We start from the raw sequence: 14,055 nt of genomic DNA, 5'->3' as shown, positions 1-14,055 counted from the left end.
TTTTTGTTTTTGAAATGTCAAAGAAATTCTAAAAACCTTTGTCTAGAAGGCTGTAACATAACAAAATATGGAAAAAGTCAAGGGGTCTGAATACTTTCTGCCGGCACTGTATACATGATTGGATCTATGACTATATTTGTTGTCTCTGTGTTAATAATACAGAATTCAGAGAGAGAGAGAGAGAGACGAGAGAGACAGAGGTACATGTGTATATTTATCCAGTAGGGTAGATGGATGCTGCTCCCTGTCTCTCTCTGTGTTTCATCTCTCTGCCTGACTCATATCTGCTCACTCATCTGCATCACCGCACCCATCTCTCTCTCTCTCTCTCTCTCTCTCTTGTTCGCTCTCTCTCTCTCGCGCTCTCTCTCTCTTGTTCGCTCTCGTTCGCTCTCTCTCGTTCGCTCTCTCTCTCGTTCGCTCTCTCTCTCTCTCTCGTTCGCTCTCTCTCTCTCGTTCGCTCTCTCTCTCTCGTTCGCTCTCTCTCGCTCTCTCTCTCTCATTCGCTCTCTCCCTCTCTCTCACCCTCTCTCTCTGGTTCGCTCTCTCTCTCTCATTCCACTCTCACTGTCATGTAATGTATGTTTCTCTTTCATTGCTAAACTCTTTCTCTTCTGCTTGTCACTCCTTTCTCTTGCTTCCATTTGACTTAAAATGCTCTGCAATTGAACCGTTCTTCATTTCCATATCCATGGCAATTGACTTTGGAAAATTGGAGGTGTCTGTCCATGTCCTGAGGACATCGGCAAATGCCTTCATAACCAGCTACTAGGGGCAACAGTGAGCGCTATTACCATCAAGTCGTCTTGGGTTTTGGGATGGACATAATCCTCATGACTCCGGATTCAAAGGTGGCGTGTTCAATCCCAGTGGTAGACTCTGTTTTTCAGCGGTAGACTCGTAATTATTATTATATATATATTATTTTTTCCCCTTTTCTCTTACCCTATCCCAAACCTTAATTTAACCATTCAGAATGAACGCCTAAACTTTATATTTTAACACGATCCAAAATTGAAATTTGCATACTATGAGGTTCTAGTAATACTGTGAAAATTGTGATAATGCCCTTATAGTGTGAGAGTTGTTGGAAAAGACTGCCTGATATTTCTGCCTGCTCTGGTGGGATGGTGTTTTGGCCTACCTGGTGACATCACCAGGGGGTATATTAGTTAGACCAATAAGAGAGTTCCAAACCCCTCTGCCAATAACAGCTAGTTTTCAGTTTTACCCTCCACACGCAGACCACTCCCAGACAGTCCTAGCAAAATTCTTGATTGAGAATTTGCTCTTGCTAAGCTATTTGTGTCTTTTTGACCATTTTAATTTAAAACAATCACAGTAAGGTACTTAATTGTTAACCAGAAAAAAATTGATAGTGAGATAAAAATGGCTGCATTGGACCTTTAACCCTTAACCTCAAAATGTTACAGTGTGGAGCAACTTCAAAAATTGACGTTTGGAGAAATATGGCTAAACGTCAGTGTCTGAATGCAAATTAGAGCACTCAATCTCTGATTGAGAACCATACCAGGCCAAACACATAGAAATACAAAACATAACCCTGGCCAAACCAAAATAGAGAATTAAAAGCCTCTCTATGTCCAGGTCGTGACATGAATTTTCATAATTGTATGTTGGTTAATGGGAAAATATGTGAGTTTTTTCCTGAATAGTTTCTGCTTTAGAGATGGAAGGTTTGTATAAGTATATATTAAAAGATCAACATTCTATTTTATCAACATTTTGGTCTAGTGTCCCATAGTCCCATATTCCCACAGTCCCACTATTGGTCATGTTGTTTTGTAGTAGGTTTTAGTTGATTCTGATGGGTTGTATAACAGTGGGTCTTTGCCTGGCCAATATAGATCAGTTTTGTTGGTAGGCTGCTCTCAGATGAGCTGACTTATTGCAGTGCTCATTCGTATCTTGGGGACTTGATTTGCGTCTGGAATCAAAGCAATTTTTTTAACCAATGAGATGTGGTCTAGTTCGACCATATATGAATGATTTGAATTCCTTATCTTCACCATCTCCATCATAGCATGTTTTTTTATTTTATTTATTTATTTCACCTTTATTTAACCAGGTAGGCAAGTTGAGAACAAGTTCTCATTTACAATTGCGACCTGGCCAAGATAAAGCAAAGCAGTTCGACAGATACAACGACACAGAGTTACACATGGAGTAAAACAAACATACAGTCAATAATACAGTATAAACAAGTCTATATACAATGTGAGCAAATTAGGTGAGAAGGGAGTTAAAGGCAAAAAAGGCCATGGTGGCAAAGTAAATACAATATAGCAAGTAAAACACTGGAATGGTAGTTTTGCAATGGAAGAATGTGCAAAGTAGAAATAAAAATAATGGGGTGCAAAGGAGCAAAATAAATGAATTAATTAAATACAGTTGGGAAAGAGGTAGTTGTTTGGGCTAAATTATAGGTGGGCTATGTACAGTTGCAGTAATCTGTAAGATGCTCTGACAGTTGGTGCTTAAAGCTAGTGAGGGAGATAAGTGTTTCCAGTTTCAGAGATTTTTGTAGTTCGTTCCAGTCATTGGCAGCAGAGAACTGGAAGGAGAGGCGGCCAAAGAAAGAATTGGTTTTGGGGGTGACTAGAGAGATATACCTGCTGGAGCGTGTGCTACAGGTGGGAGATGCTATGGTGACCAGCGAGCTGAGATAAGGGGGGACTTTACCTAGCAGGGTCTTGTAGATGACATGGAGCCAGTGGGTTTGGCGACGAGTATGAAGCGAGGGCCAGCCAACGAGAGCGTACAGGTCGCAATGCTGGGTAGTATATGGGGCTTTGGTGACAAAACGGATTGCACTGTGATAGACTGCATCCAATTTGTTGAGTAGGGTATTGGAGGCTATTTTGTAAATGACATCGCCAAAGTCGAGGATTGGTAGGATGGTCAGTTTTACAAGGGTATGTTTGGCAGCATGAGTGAAGGATGCTTTGTTGCGAAATAGGAAGCCAATTCTAGATTTAACTTTGGATTGGAGATGTTTGATATGGGTCTGGAAGGAGAGTTTACAGTCTAACCAGACACCTAAGTATTTGTAGTTGTCCACGTATTCTAAGTCAGAGCCGTCCAGAGTAGTGATGTTGGACAGGCGGGTTGGTGCAGGTAGCGATCGGTTGAAGAGCATGCATTTAGTTTTACTTGTATTTAAGAGCAATTGGAGGCCACGGAAGGAGAGTTGTATGGCATTGAAGCTTGCCTGGAGGGTTGTTAACACAGTGTCCAAAGAAGGGCCGGAAGTATACAGAATGGTGTCGTCTGCGTAGAGGTGGATCAGGGACTCACCAGCAGCAAGAGCGACCTCATTGATGTATACAGAGAAGAGAGTCGGTCCAAGAATTGAACCCTGTGGCACCCCCATAGAGACTGTTAGTGAGGATGTTAGGAGGATCTCTCTCCCTCTGTCCCTAAGGGAACTGCCAATGTTGGTCTTGTAGTGGGCCAATAGCAAATCAAGTCCTCTCTGTAGTGGGCCAATAGCAAATCAAGTCCTCTCTGTAGTGGGCCAAAATCAAACCAAATTATCTCTGTAGTGGGCCAATAGCAAACCAAATCCTCTCTGTAGTGGACCAATAGCAAACCAAGTCCTCTCTGTAGTGGCGCAATAGCGAACCAAGTCCTCTCTGTAGTGGGCCAATAGCAAACCAAGTCCTCTCTGTAGTGGGCCAATAGCAAACCAAGTCCTCTCTGTAGTGGGACTAGATATTGACATCTGTATTATAGACCAACAGTAACCTATGGTAAAATACTGTTACATGTTTTAATATTTCCAAACAAATTTAAGACATGCCTGAGACCTCTGGAAAATAAATCAGAAGAGGGCAGGATATTCCTCATCTGGCAACTTAGCGGTAGGGATAACGAGAGAGGGATGAGGAGAAAGAGAGAGGTGAGTACTGAGAGAGGAGGGGCGCTATGCTGTATGTGGGCAGTGGGAAAAGAACAGGCCCAGGTTCTGGCAGATGGCAGCTTTTTCTCTCTTCCTCGCTTTCTTGAGAAGAAAAGAACACACACACACACACACACATGCACACTCACACACGCTATGACACACGCCATGTATTCCAGACATACAGGCCATATCACAATATTGTAGCATGCAAACACCGACACATACACACACACACACACATACCAAAAACAAGCATGCATGTGTTACTGCCTACATCCATCCATATATTTGCAGTATTCCATGCCAGCTGAGGAATGCTGACAGACAGGTGGAGGGCTTTGGTAATTGCGGCGTCCGTAGATAACACGGAGAGACGAATGTATGTTGTTCTCTCCAGAAGTCAACAGCGCGCTCCACATGGACGCAATGTGTTGCTAAGCAAGAGAGATTCTGCCATGCTCAGTGTGTGTGTGTGTGGCACTGTGTGTGTTTGTGTTGCATGTGTGTCCACTCTTCGAAGAAAGAAAACCTAAAAAGGTTCTTTGGCTGTCCCCCAAGCAAAACCCTTTGAAGAACCCAGGTAGAGCTCTTTAAGGTTCCACGTAGAACTATTTCCACAGTGTTCTACTTGGAACCAAAAAGGGTTCTTCTATGGGGACAGCCAAATAACCCTTTTTTTCGAAGAGCGTCTGTATGTGTAATGTTCGTCGTCTTCCTCTGATGAGGAGTAAGAGAGATTGGGACCAATTTGCTGCGTGGTAAGTGTCCGTTTTAATAAGACAAACTGAACACTACAAACATACAAAATAACCAAGTGAAACAAACGAAGCGGTCCCGTGTGGTAACAAACACTAACACGGAAAAGAATCACCCACAACTCAAAAGTGAAACCAGGCTACCTAAATATGTGTCACGACTCCGACCGAAGGACACTCCCCTTCCCGTTCGGGTGGCGCTCGGCGGTCGTCGTCGCCGGCCTATTAGCTGCCACTGATTCTTTCCTCCCCCTCCTTATGTGTTTATTGAGTACACCTGTTTTGAGTTGGTTATAATTAGTAAGGCTTTATTAGTCAGCCGGCCCGCCTGGTTCTTTGTGCGGGATTGATTATTGTAACCCTGGTGTTTGCATGAGATGTACATGTTTGTGTATTTAGTGCTAGACTGTTTTCGTTTCCCTGTGTCTGGGGCATTTGGTTTGAGCACCCGTAAGTGGGGTGACCGTAGTTCCCCGTGTGTGCATTAAAGAAAAAGCACTTTATTGAACTCTGCTTTCCTGCGCCTGATTTCACCCTCACGACACCCAGGACCTTACAATATGTTTCTCAATCAGGGACAACGATAAACAGCTGCCTCTGATTGAGAACCATACCAGGCCAAACACAGAAATCTCAGAACATAGAAAAAGGAACATAGACAACCCACCCAACTCACGCCCTGACCATACTAATAAAAGAACTAAGGTCAGAACGTGACAGTATGTCTATAATCTGTGTGTGAGTGTGTGTTGCGTACGCGCGAGCATATAAGCGCGTGTGTGAGCATGTGTGCATTCTGCGTGCGTGAATGTTCACGTGTGCAGTCCCACAATATTTGGCTCAAGGCTCTTCTCATCGATGGAGGAAAGGAAACAGGGGATAGTGATGAGAGGGAGATCGAGAGAGAAAAGTTGTGGCTGCTGGTAGGCAGAGTGAAAGAGTGTGAGACTGGAGGGAATTCCTCTGAGAGTTGTGCATCGGGACAAGAGCCCCATTCTGCCACCACGTTTAAACTTTCAACAGGCACTTAAGAGGAACAGCACAGAAAATGCATATTTGCAAAGAGGCTGCACACGGGCACCTGTGAAGAGCGAGTGCAATGATTTGTGTGTGTGTGAGGTGTGTAAAAGAGGAGAGTGCTCAGAAAAGAGGAGAGTAGAGGGGGATGGTGGGAGGAGGTGAGGGAGGGATTGCCGTCCAGGCCGTCTTAATGGAGGCGTTTGTGCTTCACTAATTTTAGGGGCCTTTTAACAGCATGGGCCTCTCTCCTCTCCTACTGTCTCTCTCTATCTCTCCCTCTCTCTCCTCAATACTTTGCTCGCTCTCCTCTCTCCTCTCTCTTCTCTCTCCCTCGGTACCTACATCTCCAGTTAATTTAATGAAGGGTCGCCCGATTGCTTTTAGCATTAATATTCCAATACCAAGTGATGTAAATAATGAATGCTCCCCCCCCCCCTCTCTCTCTCTCTCTCTGTATCTCACTCACTCTCTCTCTCTCTCTCTCTCTCTCTCTCTCTCTCTCTCTCTCTCTCTCTCTCTCTCTCTCTCTCTCTCTCTGTGTGTATCTCTGTATCTCTGTTTCTCTCTCTCTGTATCTCTGTATCTCTCTATCTCTCTCTCTGTATCTCTCTCTCTCTCTGTATCTCTCTCTCTCTCCGTATCTCTCTCTCTCTGTATCTCTGTATCTCTCTCTCTGTATCTCTCTCTGTATCTCTCTGTATCTCTCTCTCTCTCTGTATGTCTCTCTCTCTCTCTCTCTCTCTCTATCTCTGTATCTCTCTCTCTCTCTCTCTCTCTCTCTCTCTCTCTCTCTCTCTCTCTGTCTCTCTCTCTCTCTCTGTATCTCTCTCTCTCTCTCTCTGTATATCTCTCTCTCTCTCTCTGTATCTCTCTCTCTCTCTCTCTCTCTCTGTATCTCTATCTCTGTATCTCTCTCTCTGTATCTCTATCTCTGTATCTCTCTCTCTGTATCTCTCTCTCTCCGTATCTTTCTCTCTCTCTCTCTGTATCTCTCTCTCTCTGTATCTCTCTCTCTCTCTCTCTCTGTATCTCTCTCTCTCTCTCTCTCTCTCTGTATCTCTCTCTCTCTCTCTCTCTCTCTCTCTGTATCTCTCTCTCTGTATCTCTCTCTCTCTCTCTCTCTCTCTCTCTGTATCTCTCTCTCTCTCTCTCTCTCTCTCTCTCTCTCTCTCTCTCTCTCTGTATCTCTATCTCTCTCTCTCTCTCTCTCTCTCTCTCTCTCTCTCTCTCTCTCTCTCTCTCTGTATCTCTCTCTGTATCTCTCTCTCTCTCTCTGTATCTCTCTCTCTCTCTCTCTCTCTCTCTCTCTCTCTCTCTCTCTCTGTATCTCTCTCTCTCTCTCTGTATCTCTCTCTCTCTCTGTGTCTCTGTCTCTGTCTCTCTGCTGGATGATGTTGAGCCCCATCTGTCGTCTCTTTGGTGGCATTGAGCGCTCCCCCTGGACATGGAGGAGAAGATAGAGAGAGGGGGAGAAGCAAGATAGAGCAGCAGAACAGCTTAAACAGAGCAATGTGTGTTTGCATGTGTATGTTTAAGGACCCCTCACAGTTGTGTTGATTGACCCAAAAGATGGAAAGGGTAGATGGTTGCTATGTGTGTAAGTTGGTGTGTTGACATGCACACACGCCTGTATGTGTTTTTTTATGTTTGTGTGCATGTGGCTGTGTTGTTTTTGACCCTTTTTGATATAATAAAATATCCTTCTCTCTGATGTCATCACTGTGAGTCCGGGTGTGGGTTGGTTCGTCTGGACTGGTGGGGAGTGATCCTCTCTGCAGACACTGGATGTTTGGGAGTGGAATATGACTGGGCTGTAGCTAGAAGTAGATGAAGAGATAGAGGGAGATCAGAGAGAGAGAGAGAGAGAGAGAGAGAGAGAGAGAGAGAGAGAGAGAGAGAGAGAGAGAGAGAGAGAGAGAGAGAGAGAGATACAGAGGTATAGAGGTATTAGCTGTTGTCTGCTCTGCACACCGTCTGGTTTGGGCTGGAGGGCCCTTGCAAAATTGTAATGAGTTGAGCTAATTAATTTAGGCCTAGCCCATGCCAGCAGATGGCTAAAGACACACGGCAGCCGCTGAGGGAGTTACTCCCTTCTCCCTCTCCTCTCTCTCTCTCATCCCCTTCGTCCCCCCCATCCAGCAGTGCTTAGCCGGCCTACCTATCAACACAACATTGTTTTGTGTGTGTGTGTCAGGTTGGGAGGTGACCACCTTGAGTGTATGTAATTGTTTAATAGGCTGAGCACACACATGGGTGCCCCAGGGGCCTGAACCCAGGGTCTGAAACGCACAGCAGATCGATCACATGCACAACCCGGAACAAACACCATACACACACACACACACACACATACACACACACACTCACTCCACTTGTCAATACTGGTGGTAATGCACCACAGCTCTGATGTATGCTTATCGATGAGCTTGGAGATGAGCTTGGAGATGAGCTTGGCGAGTGTCCATGCCTCTGTTATTGCATGTGTGAGCTGATGTGTATAAGCATTCAGGAGAGAGACATTGAAAACAGTGCTTTCCAGGTATGTGTTAGTGTGTGTATCTGATCTGGGCTAGGCTGAAGGGGTTGGGTAGGTGAGGGAGGACTGAGCGAGAGAGTGCAGGAGGCTAGAATGATAGAGAAGAATGGGTTTTTTGTATTAATGGCTACATTTGTCTGTGGCTGCGCTCGCTCGTGTAAACACCACTTCGACATCAGATTGCTCCCTCACCCTCCACCCCGCCCCACTACAAACCACTTAACCCCCCCCGCCACAATATACACACACATATACACACAGATACACACACACACACACTCTACTCACACACTCTAACCACTCTGGTGTTTCTGCAACCAAAGCCATTTCTGACGAGTAAAGCCATTTCTGAGGAGTCCCTTAGTACTTGAGCAGAGAAAACACATTAAACTTTAAAACAGGAGAGAGAGAGAGAGAGACAGGGACATCAAAGCCCTGTCACAGGCAGCGTCCCTCCTCAGCATGCCTCAAAGGGGTCACAGCCAGACGGATGAGGGAGGTGAGTGCGGCGAGAGATCTAAGTTGAGTGCTGGACTGAGGAGAGCTGACTAGGGAGAGCTGACTAGGGAGAGCTGACTAGGGAGAGCTGACTAGGGAGAGCTGACTAGGGAGAGCTGACTAGGGAGAGCTGACTAGGGAGACAGAGGGTCCGGGCTTCACCTGCATTTTCCTGGTCACCCTTTCACCAAGCATCTCTGGCTTCTCCTTGTGTCACATAATATGATATAGAGCCTCTGCTAAATGGCATATTATTATTATTATTATTATTATAATATTTACGATATTATTATATATTGTAGCATCTCCCGTCTTTCCTCCGTCCAATCTGCCCTCCTGCCTCCCTACCACTCTATCAGAGATGGGGAAAAACTGTAGGGCTGACGCCGTTTAGTCGACTGGCCGATTGTTTGGCCGACAGGCTGTCGGTCGAACGAGATTTCTTTAGTCGAGCAGTCGCAAATTTTTGTAATCTTTTTTTTTTAAGGTGCACAAAACAAGTGTCTGACTTGCGCCTGTCTCAGTGGACTAGTCCATTGCGGAGGCAACGGGGATGGCACAGTCCATCACTCTAAGACATGTGATACATTGTATGTGGTTATACTATGTAAAAAAAATAATAATGGCGCGACACTAATGAATCTAATATTGTTTTAGAACAAATGCGCTTTCTCCCGAGTTGGATACGGTCGATGTCCACGTTTCTGAAACATCATCTTCAGTGTCCCCTGTAGAATTGGCACCTTTCCCTACGTTGCTATGTACGCAATAGCAAAATGAACCAGCATATTGGGATTGAGAACAATGTGGTGGAGGCAGCAGCAGCATAGACAAGGAAACAGCCCTTGCCTTAGCCTAAATGTCTAAGACAATTGAGGTGTGGAAACCACAACTTAATTAGGCCTATAATCAATAGCCTAACTGTGACCGACCGGCTCAATTCGGTCTTATGTAGCAACATTTTAAAGTGCGTTTTTTTTTACATTGAATAAAAGTAGAGACTCATAGCTAGAAAATGGAATATCATAGACTACAGCTGAGGATCAAGGGGAAAGTCATTCTGCTTTGAATGTTGATCAACTTATAAACTCAGTTTTGAGAAAATGGCCCTTGAATGTTTTGGTACCAACTGCATAGACCTTCTTTGGCTACACCCATTCAACATGGTTCACACCCTTTATAGCTTTAGCCCCACCCATCTATTTAACATAACTGTTAAATGTGCTTGGCTTTGTAAGTCATGCATATACAGTACCAGTCAAAAGTTTGGACACACCTACTCATCCCAAGGTTCTTCTTTATTTTTACTATTTTCCACATAATAAAAAAGTGTTAAACGAATCAAAATATAAATTAGATTTGAGATTCTTCAAAGTAGTCACCTTTAGTCTTGACAGCTTGCAAACTCTTGGCATTCTCTCAACCAGCTTCATGAGGTAGTCACCTGGAATGCATTTCAATTAACAGGTGTGCCTTGTTCAAAGTTATTTGTGGAATTTCTTTCCCTCTTAATGCGTTTGAGCCAATGAGTCATCACAACACAAGGTACAGTAGGGGTGGTATACAGAAGATAGCCCTATTTTGTAAAAGACAAAGTCCTTATCATGGCAAGAACAGCTCAAACAAGCAAAGAGAAATGACAGTCCATCATTACTTTAAGACATGAACTTTGACAGTTTCTTCAAGTGCAATCGCAAAAAACATCAAGCGCTATTATGAAACTTGCTCTCATAAGGACCTCCACAGGAAAGGAAGACCCAGAGTTACCTCTGCTGCAGAAGATAAGTTAATTAGAGTTACCAGCCTCAGCAATTGGCAATTGCACCTCACAGAGTTCAAGTAACAGACATGTCTCATCATCAATTTTTCAGAGGAGACTGTGTGAATCAGGCCTTCATGGTCAAATTGTTGCAAAGAAACCACTATTAAAGGACATCCATACAAAGAAGAGACTTGCTTGGGCCTAGAAACATGAGAAATGGACATTAGACAGGTGGAGATTTATCCTTTGGTCTGGAGATTTGTCCAAATGTGAGATTTGTGGTTCCAACCGCTGTCATCCGTTCACGCAGAGTAGGTGAATGGATTATCTCTGCATGTGTGGTTTCCACCATGAAGCATGGAGGAGGAGGTGTGATGGCGTGGGTGTACTTTGCTAATGACACTGTCAGTGATTTATTTAGAAATCAAGGCACACTTAACCAGCATGACTACCACAGCATCCTGCAGTGATACACCATCCATCTGGTTTGCGCTTAGTGGGACTATCATTTGTTTTTCAACAGGACAATGACCCAAAACACACCTCCAGGCTGTGTAAGGGCTATTTGACCAAGAAGGAGAGTGATGGAGTGCTGCATCAGATGACCTGGCCTCCACAATCACCTGACCTGAACCCAATTAAGATGGTTTGGGATGAGTTGGAGTGCAGAGTGAAGGAAATGCGTATGAGCATATGAGGGAACTCCTTCAAGACGGTTGGAAAAACATTCCAGGTGACTACCTCATGAAGCCGGTTGAGAGAATGGAAAGCTGTCATCAAGGCAAAGGGTGGCTACTTTGAACGATCTAAAACATACATATATTTTAATTTGTTTAACACTTTAATGGTTACTACATGATTCCAAATGTGCAATTCATAGTTTTGATGTCTTCCCTATTATTATACAATGTAGAAAATAGTACAAATAAAGAAAAACCCTTGAATGCGTAGGTGTGTCCAATCTTTTGACTAGTACTACATCTACAGAAATAAGACAGATCCTGCTTCTTTTGCCTGTCTGGGTGTTTTTTTTAAAAATAGCCCACTGATTCCGTGAGCACCAAACGTCACGCAATGGCAAAATGTTGGATGAAGCAATTTCACATATTTGTCTGTTTTTAATCTTTGCTATGCTGTAATAAAAGCTTTACAATGTTTTTTTCCCCTCCCGTTAGAACAGGCTGGTATTGCTTATGTTTGAATTAGTGTGGTTTACACTGTTCCAAGCGGGCAGCAAAATGATATTGTAATGTAAAAGCACCTGTTTGTCACATTTAATAGAAACGCAGTGTTCCCTCATTTCTCTTGATCTCCTTCTTATTGTTATTATTACAATTATCATCAAATCAAATTTTCATTGGTCAACGGCACATGATTAGGGGATGTTATTGCGAGTGTAGCGAAATGCTTGTGCTTCTAGTTCCGACAGTGCGGCAATATCTAAAAAGTAATCTGACAATTCCACGACAACGACCTAATATGCACAAATCTAAGTAAAGGAATAGAATAAGTATATCAATATAAATATATGGATGAGCTCTGACGGAGTGGCATAGGCGAGATACAATAGATGGTATAATATACAGTATATACACTACCGTTCAAACGTTTGGGGTCACTTACAAATGTCCTTTTTTTGAAAGAAAAGCTATTTTTTTGGTCCATTAAAAATAACATCAAATTTATCAGTGAAGAGGCGACTCTGGGATGCTGGCCTTCTGAGCAGAGTTCCTCTGTCCAGTGTTTGTGTTATTTTGCCCACCTTAATCTTTCCTTTTTTATTGGCCAGTCTGAGATATGGCTTTTTCTTTGCAAATCTGCCTAGAAGGCCAGCATCCCGGAGTCGACTCTTCACTGTTGACGTTAAGACTGGGCCTCCCATTCCGCATTCTATTTGTTTAGGGCCAGTTTGCGCTGTTCTGTGAAGGGAGTTGTATACAGTGTTGCACGAGATCTTCAGTTTCTTGGCTATTTCTCGCATGGAATAGCCTTCATTTCTCAGAACAAGAATAGACTGAGTTTCAGAAGAAAGGTCTTTGTTTCTGTCCATTTTGGGCCTGTAGTCGAACCCACAAATGCTGATGCTCCAGAAATTCAATTAGTCTAAAGAAGGCCAGCTCTATTCCTTCTTTAATCAGAACAACAGTTTTCAGCTGTGCTAACATAATTGCAAAAGAGTTTTCTATTGACCAATTAGCCTTTTAAAATTATAAACTTGGACCAGCTAACACAACGTGCCATTGGAATACAGGAGTGATGGTTGCTGATAATGGGCCTCTGTATGCCTATATAGATATTCCATGAAAAAATCTACCGTTTCCAGCTACTATAGTCATTTACAACATTAACAATGTCTACACTGTATTTCTGATTCATTTGATGTTATTTTAATGGACGAAAAATGTGCTTTTCTTTCAAAAACAAGGACATTTCTAAGTGACTCCAAACCTTTGAACAGTTGTGTACATATGAGACAAGAAATGCAAGATATGTAAACATTTTTAAAGTGACTATTGATCCATTTATTCAAGTGGCCAATGTTTTCAAGTCGGTATGTAGGCAGCAGCCTCTCTGTGTTAGTGATGGATGTTTTACAGTCTGATGGCCTTGAGATAGAAGCAGTTTTTCAGTCTCTTGGTCCCATCTTTCATGCACATGTATTGACCTTGCCTTCTGGATGGTAGCGGGGTGAACAGGCAGTGGCATGGGTCGTTGCTGTCCTTGATTATCGTTTTGGCCTTCCTGTGACATCAGGTGCTGTAGATGTCCTGGATGGCAGGCAGTTTGCCCCCGGTGATGCGTTGTGCAGACCGCACCACTCTCTGGAGAGCCCTGCAGTTGTGGGCGGTGCAGTTGGCGTACCAGGCGGTGATACAGCCCGACAGGATGCTCTCAATTGTGCATCTGTAAAAGTTTGTGAGGGTTTTAGGTGATAAGCCAAATTTCTTCAGCCTCCTAAGGTTGAAGAGGCGCTGTTGCGCCTTCTTCACCAAACTGTCTGTGTGGTGTACGCTGAGGAACTTAAAACTCTCCACCTTCTCCACTATTGTCCTGTTGATGTGGATAGGTGGGTGCTCCCTCTGCTGTTTCCTAAAGTCCACGATCATCTCCTTTGTTTTTTGTTGACGTTGAGTGAGAGGTTGTTTTCCTGACACCACACTCTGAGAGCCCTCATCTCCTCCCTATAGGCTGTCTCGTCGTTGTTGGTAATGAAGCCTACTACTGTTGTGTTGTCTGCATCCTTGAGGATTGAGTTGGACGCGTGCATGGCCACACAGTCATGGGTGAACAGGGTATACAGGAGGGGCTGAGGACGCACCCTTGTGGGGCACCAGTGTTGAGGATCAGCGAAGTGGAGATGTTGTTTCCTACCTTCACCACCTGAGAGTGGCCCGTCAAGAAGTCCAGGACACATTTGCACAGGGGGGATGAGACCCAGGGCCTCAAGCTTAATGATGAGCTTAGAGGGTACTATGTTGTTGAATGCTGAGAAGTAGTCAATGAAGGCAGTGTGCAGTGTGGTGGTGATTGCATCATCTGTGGACCTATTGGGGCGATA

General features: G+C 44.0%; 1 protein-coding gene across 8 annotated transcripts in view; it reads left to right on the top strand.

The window, feature by feature from the left end:
- Positions 1-14,055, top strand: part of LOC118396818 (cell adhesion molecule DSCAML1-like) — a 147,949-nt gene that overhangs the window by 43,640 nt on the left and 90,254 nt on the right. The gene's annotated exons all lie outside the window — the stretch shown is intronic.

This window comes from Oncorhynchus keta, chromosome 18 (assembly GCF_023373465.1).
Source record: "Oncorhynchus keta strain PuntledgeMale-10-30-2019 chromosome 18, Oket_V2, whole genome shotgun sequence".
NCBI lineage: Eukaryota > Metazoa > Chordata > Actinopteri > Salmoniformes > Salmonidae > Oncorhynchus > Oncorhynchus keta.
This window is presented reverse-complemented; position numbering and strand designations above follow the sequence as displayed.